Genomic DNA, 12116 nt, shown 5'->3' with positions numbered 1-12116 from the left:
GAAGCCCCTCTGAGCCCGCCGGCATAATAATTCTGAGTACTCCAGCACTCCGATTGGTGCTTGTTTCTTGGCTGGCCTGTTTCCATAACACTCAGCTCCAGTGCCCAGCTTTCTAGGTAGATAGGAGTGTTACCAAGTCCAAATTCATTCTCCCCAGTGCAGGACAGGCCAATAAGTTTGGAAACCAGATGTTGGGGCTTGGAATAGCAAGTTTCTGTAGACCTAGTTGGCAAACTAATGTTCTGGAAAACCATCTCCCCAAGTCACAATTCAGGCTCCTTCCCTACGCGCTTGGTTGTTGCAAACTTCTTAGTGTAGGAATTCCTTCTTGTTAGAATCCTTTGTTCTTACAGCTATCTGCGTGGGTCAGATCCCTGTAAATCTCCAACAAAACAAACGTTATTTTCTATTCTGCAATTTGCTATCTTTTAATGAATGAAAAAGTGTTCAATATCCTTAAAGGTCAGAGCTTCAGAATAAGCTCTCCTGTGTATTTCAGGCTCTAGGCAACAATTTTTTACAAGCAAGATGAAGCCTAGGAGACAGAGCATAGGGTTAAATTCAAAGGAACAGATCTAATATGGAGTCAGATTTGTTCTGTTCTATTACCCGGGCAGAAGCCACTTGAGGATTTAAATCTCTTTAAGTTAAAAATAACTAAAATTTTAAAGGAATTTACATGCATAGGTGGGAATGTGCAAAGCATATCTGGAAAAGCACCCAAAAGATAGTAAACAGTGGCATCTCCAGACAGGGCTGAAAGAACAGAGGATGAGGGAAAACTTCTTTCACTTGTGTATTTTTGTGCTCTGTTTGAGTTTTTTTTTTAACCATTTGCTTGCATTTCTTTTTCAGTTAAAATAATGTGTAATGGAGCAAAGGAGTAACTAGCTTAGCAAATACAGCAGCCATGGAATCACTAAGTCATCACTTTTGATTTAAGCCAGAAAGCATTTATTGACTCTCTCCAATGTGCTCAGTCCTGTTTTAAGACTTCTTTTATATTATTATTATTATTATAATACTATTATTATTTCTAGTACTATTACTATTACTATTATTACTATTATTTTATGAAATAATAACATGGTATACCTCACCCCTGCCCATGGCTGGTGGAAAACCAACTGAGTTTTTCTTGAGTTGTTTTCCAAGGAGTAGAGATGAGTTTATAAACAGAACACATCTTCAGGGCAAAACAGGCAGTGTGCATTACCAGCAGGCCAGACAGCAATGAAGGGTTTTCAATAGAGGTGCCCAGAAGCTGAGAGAGAAAGCCTCCAGGACACTACAAAAAGCTGCCCAAACTGCCATCTCCATGGTACTACTGAAATAGGAAAGAACAAATCTGACTCCATATTTGATCTGTTTCTTTGACTTTAACAAAGCCAAGTTAATATGCTCCGGTCTTTTCATGGGTTATGATGTCACAGAGGAAACGGACAGGTCAACAAGGAACCACTCTGCCGTGATCACGGAGCCGGGGAAAGGGATGGGCTGCAAGATGTATGAAGCAGCCACAACTGTGCCCGTGCTTCTAGGCAGGTATCCAAAATTGCCTCGACAAGGTGTCAAACATTTGTGCCCATGTCCTCATCAACAGACATGTATTAAAGACAAATGGAAACATATAAAAGGCCAATACCCTTGCTGGGTACACCGTCCAAAGAACAAAGTCTCAGTTTGACAACTGGCCATCTCGGTTCCATGGGATACATTCTTGGAGAACCTTAAAAACCACTCTTCTGTCCTCAAGAATTGCTGCATATTTGTCCTATCTTTGGCTCAGGGATGCAGCACGTTCAAGTGAACTTTAATGTCTGCACAGATTTGACTGTCTTTCTCCAGGTTCATTTGTCCATTCCAATGAGGCCTGAGCTAATTCCATCCTCTGTAAGATCTATTCCCTCCAGTGACAGCTCATTGAGCCTGCAATTAAAAGCCAAGTGAACAAGACTGTCCTCAGCTAAAAATTTCACCCACCCTTCACTGTTTTCTTAATCTCCTCTCCTGGCTAAGTGCAACAGACTAACACCTCCCTCCACCAAGATTACCAACTATGTCATTTTGTATCCCCAAAGAGAAAGTAAGGTCCAAAATAGAGGAGACAACTACATAGTCACCTCTGAATTCGTAGCATATAGAAATGTTAATAAATAGAACTATGATCATGGCTTCTTTCCTTTAAAACCTTTCTGGTTATTTGAATGAGACCTTGGAAGGGAGGTGTTTGCTGTCCAGTATCTTGATCCACAAGACTCTGGAGGCCTTTTTCAGAATGGCTGTTCACTGATTCATTCAAAACACAACTTATCAATCAAGGAGTAGCTGTGCTTTTCTGCCAGGTGTTTGTGGTCACTCTAATGCCAGAACAACTTTAAACTATATCCTTACTTTGGATTTGTTATTTTTCCCCTCTTCCAACAAAATTGACTTTCCTTATTTTCTTGCCTTGAGGAATTCTTTTATTTCCTATTTCACCCTTTAGTAAACCAAGATCCTCAGGATGGGCTTGGCCCATAATATGATCCCCCATCCAACTCCTAGTGTCAGAGGCCTGGGGCTCACATCCTGCCCTCCTGTCAAGGCAACTGAAAATCAGTTCAGGATCGAACCAGCACCCCAGGGATTCTAAGGCTCGCATATCTCCCAGAAACCCTGCTTTCTCATTTGTCTTGGCTTCTGAGAATTTCCCCTCACTTTCTTGACAATTAGTTGTGCAGCTTGAAAGATGAGGAAGGAAGGTTTTATTTCTTAATCAGCATTTTAAGGAACTTATGTAATGAAAGTTTTCACGAGTTTCTAGAACCCTCCATTGCCGAGATAGAAAACACACTAGACATTTTCTAAATTTAGCTCCCATGTGCATTTTTTCTTTGTTTTTGTTTTCTTAACTGTTAACAGACATTTTTTAATTAAAAAAAAATAAGGCCCCAAAAAGGATAGAACACTGAAGGGGCAATCAAAATTAAAGGGCAAAGACAGAAAAATGATAACTACTCTACAAAGTTAATATAATACATACACTATGTATCAGATCAGCAATTCTCAGTAACAGCTAATTGAAACATGACCATGAGGTAAAATTTCTCTCCTGTCAGGACATGGCCAACAGAAAATACAATTAAACCAACAAACTAATATCCTAAGTCTGGCGAGGTACAGAAGGCTACAAGCTAAATGTGTCTTCTTCTGGAAAAGAGGAAGACACACCAGCTCTTTTCTGTGGAGCCTGAGCCCACGGGAGGACGGTGAAGTGAGCTCTGTAAGTACCCAATTAGCAAACTGAGTGATGAATAAATAGACGTGAGCTTTGATGACAGAGGTGATACTACTATTCATTTGTCCTGTAAAGTATGACTTCCGTTCAGTGATCAATACTTCGGTGTCCTCAGGAGTTGACATTATTCGAAAATGCACAGCCTGGGCCCAGACCTCCTCTTTCAGCTCGTGACACTGCACTTAGATGTCACAAGGGCACCTCCAACTCCACCTGCAAAGAGCTGACTTCACAGTGCTCCTCCAATAGCCGTCCTGCCCAGGGCCTCTGGTCCGGGGCTAAGTTCTCCGTGCCTCTCCCAACTCAGACCCATCACTCACAGATGTGAATGGACCCCTCCTTCAGAGCCCAGATATCCTCAGACACCGAGTCCCACCACCCACACCTGACCTACCAGATACTCACTGTCACTCACTCAGCACTGACTCTGTGCTGGGACCATGCTGCACACTGCAAACGTTATCTCACTGGATCTCCACAACAGTCCTGGGAATTGGGTACATCACTGCTTCAACTGATTAGATAAATTGTTTCACTTCCTTGAGTGCGTCATTCAAACTGACACGGCTACTGAGCCACAAGCCTGGGCCTGAAAACAACTTGAAAATTGAACACTGCTACACCTCACAGCCACCCTACTCTGACTCATCACATCACCTCCTGCCAAGCCTTCTAAATGTTTCCAAGCATTCTACAAGACAAAAGTGAACTACGAGAGCACCCCACTCTCCAACATAAAATCTGTCAATGATGGTCCACTGCCCTTAGGAGAAAGCCCCACCGGGCCTGAGCACAGCCCAACGGCCCAGCATCCGCCTTCCCTGCGCGGCCGCGCCGCCTCACCCAGTACGCAGCTCTACACGTGCCTTCTCTAGGACAGGGATGCTGACTCCGCACAACCCAGGTCTTGTCTCACTTGAACAATGATCACCTTCTTCAGTGTTCATCTTCTTCTTTGCTGACCCTCAGAAAAATGTTTTCTCATGATGAATCAATATCTTTTTCCTTATAACTTCCCATCATTGATAATGAGCTCCCCCAAAAGAGAGAAGACCTAATTGTCTGTCTCCTTATCTGTAAAGTGAGATTAACAAGGAAATATGTGAGGTTTTATGAGAAATAATATTCATGTGAGGCTGAGGGACAATTCCATCATACAATAAGCACTCAATATGTGCTTAATTAATATTAATAAGATTATATTGCATTCCAGCATCCTTCAATCAATTTTTAATGACTTTGTCCAACAGAATACTGACAAACTGTTGGACGAACCACTTTGAGCAGATCAGCACAAGCGTACTGGGATAGGTAAGCGCTGACTCCAGTTGCAGCTGCAGCCACCCAGCACTATAGGGTAGGGGCAGTTTGCTCAAGCTCTTACATGTTGCTTGAGCATTTAGTTGTCGTTATTGATTAAAGACAGGTGTTCTTTAGTCAAAGCCCCTGAAACATAAATCTTCAAAGATTGATGCAAATTAGGTTTCAAGAACAACACTCTCATTAGAAATTATTTGAAAATCATAGTCTTAGCTACTCCGCACATCAAAAGGGCATGTTCTTAATGTATCTGACTAAATACACCGAAAGGGTTGTTTAAAAGAAATTACGATGAAGCCATCCTGAATAAGCTCCAGTATCATCTGCACAAAGCCCCACCCAAGGGTCTCATTTCACATTTCCACATAGGTGTTCAGGTAGCTTAACTTGGGTCTTGGTTTCTTATAACACGGGGTGGGGAATTGTTGTGGATAGATTTAAGTAGCAAATATATAACTAGGGTAATTGCTGTTAAGGAATTCTAGAAATAAGAAGATTGATATATAGTCCCACCCATAAGAAACTCAGCATTTCCAATTACAGCAGCATTAAAAATAAAATGAGAGATACATTTAACAAAAATTTACAAGATTTGTACATTGAACTTTTTGAAGTATCACCAAAATAAATTTTAAAAGATCTACATATATGGAAGACATCCCATTTCCATGGAATGATAGACAGTATTATTAAAAATATTAAGACTCCTCAAAATGATCTACATATACAGTGGAATCCCTATCAAAATTCCAGCTGACTTCTTTGCAAAAATTGAAAAACTGATCCCAAAATTAATATGGACGTGCAAGGGGCCCAGGATAGCCAAAACAACCTTGCAAAAGAAGAGTAAAGTTGGAGGACTCACTTTAAAAGGTACTAAAATGCTATAGTAATAAGTCAGTATGTTGCTGGCATAAGTTTGGATAAATAAATCTATGAGACACAATAAAAACCCACGGGGAAAAACTTACATTTACAGACAGTTTTCCACTAGGGGGCCAAAAACACCCCATTGAAAGAATAGTCTATTCAACAAATTGTGCAGGGACAGCTGGGTGTCTGCAGGCAAAAGAATCAATCTGGAATCTGAACACCCATATTTTATATAACAAATAAAAATTAAAACAAAGTAGATCACAGACAGAAATGTAAAAATTAAACCTATAAACTTTCTAAAAGAAGACACAGTATAAATCTTTGTGGTCCTAGGATAGGCTTTGGTTTCCTGGATACAATACCAAGAGCACAAGTGATAGAAGAAAAAAGCAGATAAACTGGACTTCATCAAAATTAAAACCCTTTTCTTACAAAGGACATCATCAAGAAAGTGAAATGACAGGGGAAATGGGTATCTCAAGTCAGAGAGTGCTTGCTTAGCAAGAAAAATAAAATAAATCATTACATCTAACTACCTCCCCTGTAAAGAAATTGTTTTAATCTTTAAAAAAATATAGTGAAAGACAATGTGCAGAATAGAAGAACAATTTTGCAAAACATGTATCTAATAAGAGAGTAGCATCCAGGATATATAACGAATTCTTACAACTGAACAATACAATAAAACAGACCCAATTTTTAAATTTACCATGAATTTAGATACATATACAAATGGCCAATAAGCATATGAAAAGATGCTCAACATCACTAGACAAATCAAAATCAAAATGAGATCTCATTTTACACCCACTAGGATGGTTATTACCAAATCACGGACAATAACAAATGTCATTCAGGAGGCAGAGAAACCTCATATGCGGCCAGGGGAAAGGGACAATTGTGTAACTTCTTTGGAGAAGCCTGGTATTTCCTCAAAAGCTTAGAGTTATATGGCTCAGCAATTCCACTCCTATATGTAGAGTCATCCCTCAATACCCTTGGGGGGTTGGTTTCAGGAACCCCACACCCTGGATACCATAATCCAAGGATGTTCGAGTCCCTTTACAATCAGCCATCTGGATCCATGTAGTGGAAACTACAGATATGGAGGGCCAACTGTACAGCCAACAGAATGAAAACATATTCTCATAAAAATTTCACATCAATATTCATAGCAGTATCATTCAGAGTAGCCAAAAGTTACTAACAATATCCATCCATCAATGAACGGATAAACACATTTACCAAGAATAGGCCCACAAACTTTTGGTCATTCAAACTTTGACAAAGGAGGTGAGAACATACAATGGAGTAAAGACAGCCTCTTCAGCAAATGGTGCAGGGAAAACTGCACAGCTGCATGTAAATCAATGAAGTTAGACTACTCCCTCACAGCATACACAAAAATGAATTCAAAATGTGTTAAAGAATTAAACATATAGACAAGACACTATAAACCTCTTAGAAGCAACCATAGGCAAAACATGTGACATACATCTCAGCAATGTTTTCCTAGAGCAGTCTACTCAAGCAATAGAAAAACAACCAAAAATATACAAGAGGGATCTAATTAAACTTACAAACTTTTGCACAGCTAAGGAAACAGTAAGCAAAACAAAAAGACAACCAACCTATGGAATGGGAGAAAATATTTGCAATAAATGAAACTGCTAGGGGCTTAATTCCCAGAATATGTAAACAGCTTTTACACTTAATAAGAAAGGAAAACAAACAATTCAATTCAAAAAATGGTAGAAGTCCTAAAGAAACATTTCTCCAATGAAGACGCACAAATGGCCAGTAGGCACATGAAAAAATGTTCAATATCATTATCAGAGAAATGCAAATCAAAACTGCAATCAAATATCACCTCTCACCAGTCAGAATAGCCATCATTGAGAAGTTCACAGACAATAAATACTGGAGAGGCTGCGGAGAATTGGGAACCCTCCTACACTGTGGTGGGAATGCAGTTTGGTGGAGCCATTGTGGAAAAATGTATAGAGGTTCATCAAAAGACAAAACCTTGACCTCCCAGATGACCCAGCAATCCCACTCCTGGGCATATATCCAGAAGGAACCCTAATTCAAAAAGACACCTACACCCCAATGTTCACAGCAGCACTATTTACAATAGCAAGACATGGAAACAACCGAAATGTCCACTGACAGATGGCTGGATAAAGAGGTTGTAGCATATTTGTCCTATAGACTACTATTCAGCCATAAAATAATAATAAAATAATGCCATTTGCAGCAACATCAATGGACATGGAGAATGTCATTCTAAGTGAAGTAAGCCAGAAAGAGAAACGAAAATACCACATGAGATTGCTGACATGTGGAATCTAAAAAAAAAAAAGAAAGAAACAAAAAAATAAACTTATCTACAGAACAGAAACAGACACAGAGTCACAGAAAACAAACTGTGGTTACCAGAGGGGGGAGGGTGTGGGAAGGAATAAATTGGGAGTTCAAGATTTGCAGTTACTGAGTATGTAAAGAATAAACAGCAAGTTTATACTGTATAGCACAGGAGAATATATTTAATATCTTATTGTAACTTATGTTTAAAAACAGTATGAAAATGAATGCAGGTATGTTCCTTTTTAACTGAAGTCTTGTGCTGTAGACAAGAAACTGACACAACATTATAAACTGACTAGACTTCAATGAAAATATTTTTAAATAGACTAAAACCAAAAAAAATGGAAAAGGATATTATCAAACAAAAAGAATAAAGTACTGATTCAGGCTACAATATGGATGAACCTTGAAATTTTATGCTAAAATAAGCCAGACACAGAAAGCCAAATAGTGCCCTATAAGGTGAACTGTATCTAAGCGTTTATTGTACTACTGTAAATTTTCCAGAGGTTTGAAATCTATCAATATCAAAATAAAATGTATTATGCATTAAAAATGCTTCCTCACAGGAGGGCTTCAATTATTAAATGCAGAAATGCATATAAAGCTCTTGGAAAAACAATTTGCACGTCCACACACAGTCACTGCTGTCACTGCCACTCAGAGGGTGGTGACAGCGCTGATGAGAGCTGCCTCCACTCGCTCCCCTGCAGAAAGGAGTGAAGGCCTGAGCTCTGACAGGCAGGGTGAGCGTGAACCTGAGTCATACACAGCCACGTTCCAGACTCTGCGTTACCCAACTTTCTTATACAAACTGCAACATGTAATGTAAACACGCTAGAGGGATGTATCTTACAACACAGGGAATACAGACAATGTTTTACAGTAACTATAAATGGAGCATCTATTGTACACCTGAAACTAATATCATATTTTAAATCAGCTATATTTTTATGAAAAATTAAAAAATATTTTTAAAATGCTATCACTTTAATATTCAATTCGGTTTTTAAGTTACTACTAAACAGCTCAGAATGTATAAAAGCATTTAATTGTGCTGTTTGCTTACATATTTATTTACATTCAGCCTCTTGCTAAAAGAGAATTTAAACAATTCTGTTAAACACAGCTTAACAACCATAACAACAAAAATGCAAAACCGAGTGAAGAGAAAATGGAGATTCAATACTTAAATGAAACCAGGGGGAGATAAACTCATAAAAATGGATTCCATGAAGTCAGGGCAAGTGTTAAAGGCCGACTACAAATTCAGCTGTAAGATTCTTGGCAGCTAAAGCAAAAAGAAAATGATGATGGGGCGGGTGGTAGAGCATGTGCTTAGCGTGCACGGGGTCCTGGGTTCAAGCCCCAGGGCCTCCACTAACAGATAAATACATCTAATTACCTCCCCCCCAAAAGAACCCCAAAGAAAAGATAAAGAGAAATTTCTTTCCCAAAAAACCCTGATATTAAATTTGGGTTAAATACTTAAAAAAAGATAAAAAGAAAAATAAAAAATAGAAGTGACACTGTGAAGGAAAACCCCAGCTGGGCTAACAAGCTAAGTCACAAATCTAAGTGTGATAAGTGTCGGTTTACTGATCTAAGTTTTGCTGAGCTACCTGGTAAACCTGAAGTTTAGTGTCAGTTTAATGGGCTAATAATCTAACACGTAAATCCAAGGACAACAATTGTCAGTAACGGGATCTGTTCCAAATTGATAAGCTTCAGTGTACTGATTCCTTGCTTTTTGTTGTTTGAGCCTTATTGGCTAATAGCCCCATACTTGTAATTAACCCTATAAAACCTCATGTGCACGTCTTGGAGGTGCTCAGAGCTTTGGAAATGAAGCCCCTCTGAGCGTGCCAGCTAAATAAATCTCAGTACTACAACCTTGTGAGTTATACTTGTTTCTTGGCTTGCCTGTTGTTTCTATAACAACACAAGCGATAAAGCCCGTGAGATAAATCTGCGGAGGTTGCTGTCAGGTCCCCATGTCTCACGTAGGAAAATCTGAAACATTTTTCTTACCATTCAGGGTCATCATAAGCCCACCTCACACCTCCCACCTTTAAATGCAGGAGCACAGGTAGGGCCCGACCTTTGCTGTCTCTGTGTCATCACAGTGAGACAGGATGGAAGGGGGAAGAGCACAGCCATTCAAGGAAGGCCACAGCAATTAACATCAAAATGTTAAAGGATTCAAACCCCAATAGGCCTTGAGGCTCAGGATGAAGAGATTTAACTTCTAGCAGATCTTGAGCTTCAGTAAACATCCATTGTAATAGTAACTTGGTGAATAACATGCCCCAGGCACCATGGCAGTCCCAATGCTAGCCACAAAAGGTCAAAGGGTGGGAAATGGCCAACTCCCTGGGAATCCTAGCCCCTTGCCCTAAGGCTGGTCCTTCTACTTATTAGCATATGAAACCACCAAGCCCAAGAAAACAAGCAACACAGCGCCACCTCGCGGTCACCACTCTCTCTCCCTCTTTGGGGAAGGCCCACAATGTGTGGAGTGTGTACCTACTTCTAATATGAGCATCAAACCCCCACACCTCGTGAAGTTTCTCTTGCCTATCTATGTATCTCTCTGAATAAATCTACCTTTACTCAACACTGGCTTGCTCTTGAATTCTTTACTGCATGAAGTTAAGGAACAAAATCTGGTGGGGCACATCCCAGGGGCTCAATGAAAGCCTGGGACACAGCCCTTCTCATGCCCAACGTTTTTTATTCTTGTATCAACAGGACTGGGCTGTGAAGGGAGGTCTGAGGCCACAGCTAAGGGACAGAAGCAGCCTCCAGGGCTCCAATTGGTGGGCAGTCTCTCCCCCAGCATGGGTCTTGGGGTCTGCCCGGTTCTCTGTGTTTCTCTGTTGTGCTGACTCCCCAGACATACAGCGTACTCCTAGGCTTGTCCCCACAAAACCCTTCTCTCCAAAATACAAGCACATCATGTCACAATCCTCTTGTTCAACAAGGAAATGTTCAGCCCACTTTTTTTCCTCCCCAATAAAGTACCCAACTGTCCTCGCTCCCATCACACCACTATTTTCTTTGTGAAAACTCTGCACTCGCCACACCCCATCCTGAACACAGGTGCCTTACTGGCTGTGATTGAGATGTTTCTTTCTTACACAGCAAGCGTCCTTTCACTTTCCCCTTGTTACCTTAAAAAAGCATTTCCTGAGTCACTCACCCCTCTGATTCTGAACTAACAAAGTGCTGAGTTTGCAGCCACTATATGCATACATCCCAGTTTTGGCTAGGTTTCCATCACAAGATCTTCATTAAGGAGCTGCATCAAGAAGTTTAAAGAGGCTATTCTTACATCTGAGTGGAGGAGCCTGCAAAAAAGCTGAAAGGCTTTGAAGAGAGAGTTAACCAGGGACAAAGAAGTTGCAGGTCCTAGTCAAAAGTGTCATGAGGCAAAATGTTCTCCCAAGACTCAGTGTGGCTTATGAACACGGAGTCGGCGGGGAGGAGGTGACAGGCAGTGAGTAGGGTGAGTGATACAGGTTACGCTCCCCCAGCTGGGGAAGAAAAGGTTTTTTCCAGTTTTCCAAACAATTTCTTACTACCTTTTTCTATTATTGTCACATACTATTTCCAACGAATTAAGCATATCAATGTCAGTCATTTGGGCCACTTGGGAGAAGCTACACGATGCCATTCACAGGGCTGGGACATGACAGCCACACCAGTCTAGATTGAAAGAACAGTCGGGGTATTTGCAAGGTAATCACGGGCATGCAGCAAACTCCCCAGCTTCAATGACCTCATCTCAATGCTGGGGCCAATAAAACTACCAAGCAAAGTGCGTGATGATTATGGCCAACATCTGTTTATTAGTTAAGTGCCCGAGAGAACTGTCGCTTAATGGGGAATGAGTACGATCAACGAGGCCCTGTCTACCTGGCCACACGCGCCCTGCCTTCCTGCCTTGGTGCAGCAGCAGAACTTGTTTAGCTGAGATGAACACCCCCAGAGCAGCCCAGACGGGAAAGCTTCCAGCTCTGCACGGCGAGACATGTTCCTTTCCTTCTCAGAGCTGATCACAATTTGCTGTCGTCTGTTTTTATGTTTATCCCTTTTGTAACTGTCTCTCCTTCGGAGTTTTTGCTCAAGCAGCACAGGGCCAGATGTGTCTTGCGGCCTGCCGGATATTCTGGGCAGGGAAACAGCCGACTCCATATCTGGCTCTGGTGCTGAACAGAGAGGGCAGAAGGCCCAGGGGCCCATGCTGAACCGAGGCCTCTGCACCCAAAAT

General features: G+C 40.9%; 1 protein-coding gene across 1 annotated transcript in view; it reads right to left on the bottom strand.

Moving 5' to 3' along the window:
* LOC140692910 (uncharacterized) overlaps positions 1-12116 on the bottom strand; it is a 91703-nt gene that overhangs the window by 30874 nt on the left and 48713 nt on the right. The gene's annotated exons all lie outside the window — the stretch shown is intronic.

The sequence above is a fragment of the Vicugna pacos genome, unplaced genomic scaffold, assembly GCF_048564905.1.
Source record: "Vicugna pacos unplaced genomic scaffold, VicPac4 scaffold_19, whole genome shotgun sequence".
NCBI classification, from domain to species: Eukaryota; Metazoa; Chordata; class Mammalia; order Artiodactyla; family Camelidae; genus Vicugna; species Vicugna pacos.
The sequence above is the reverse complement of the archived record's forward strand: the minus strand, read 5'-3'. Positions and strand labels throughout refer to the sequence as shown.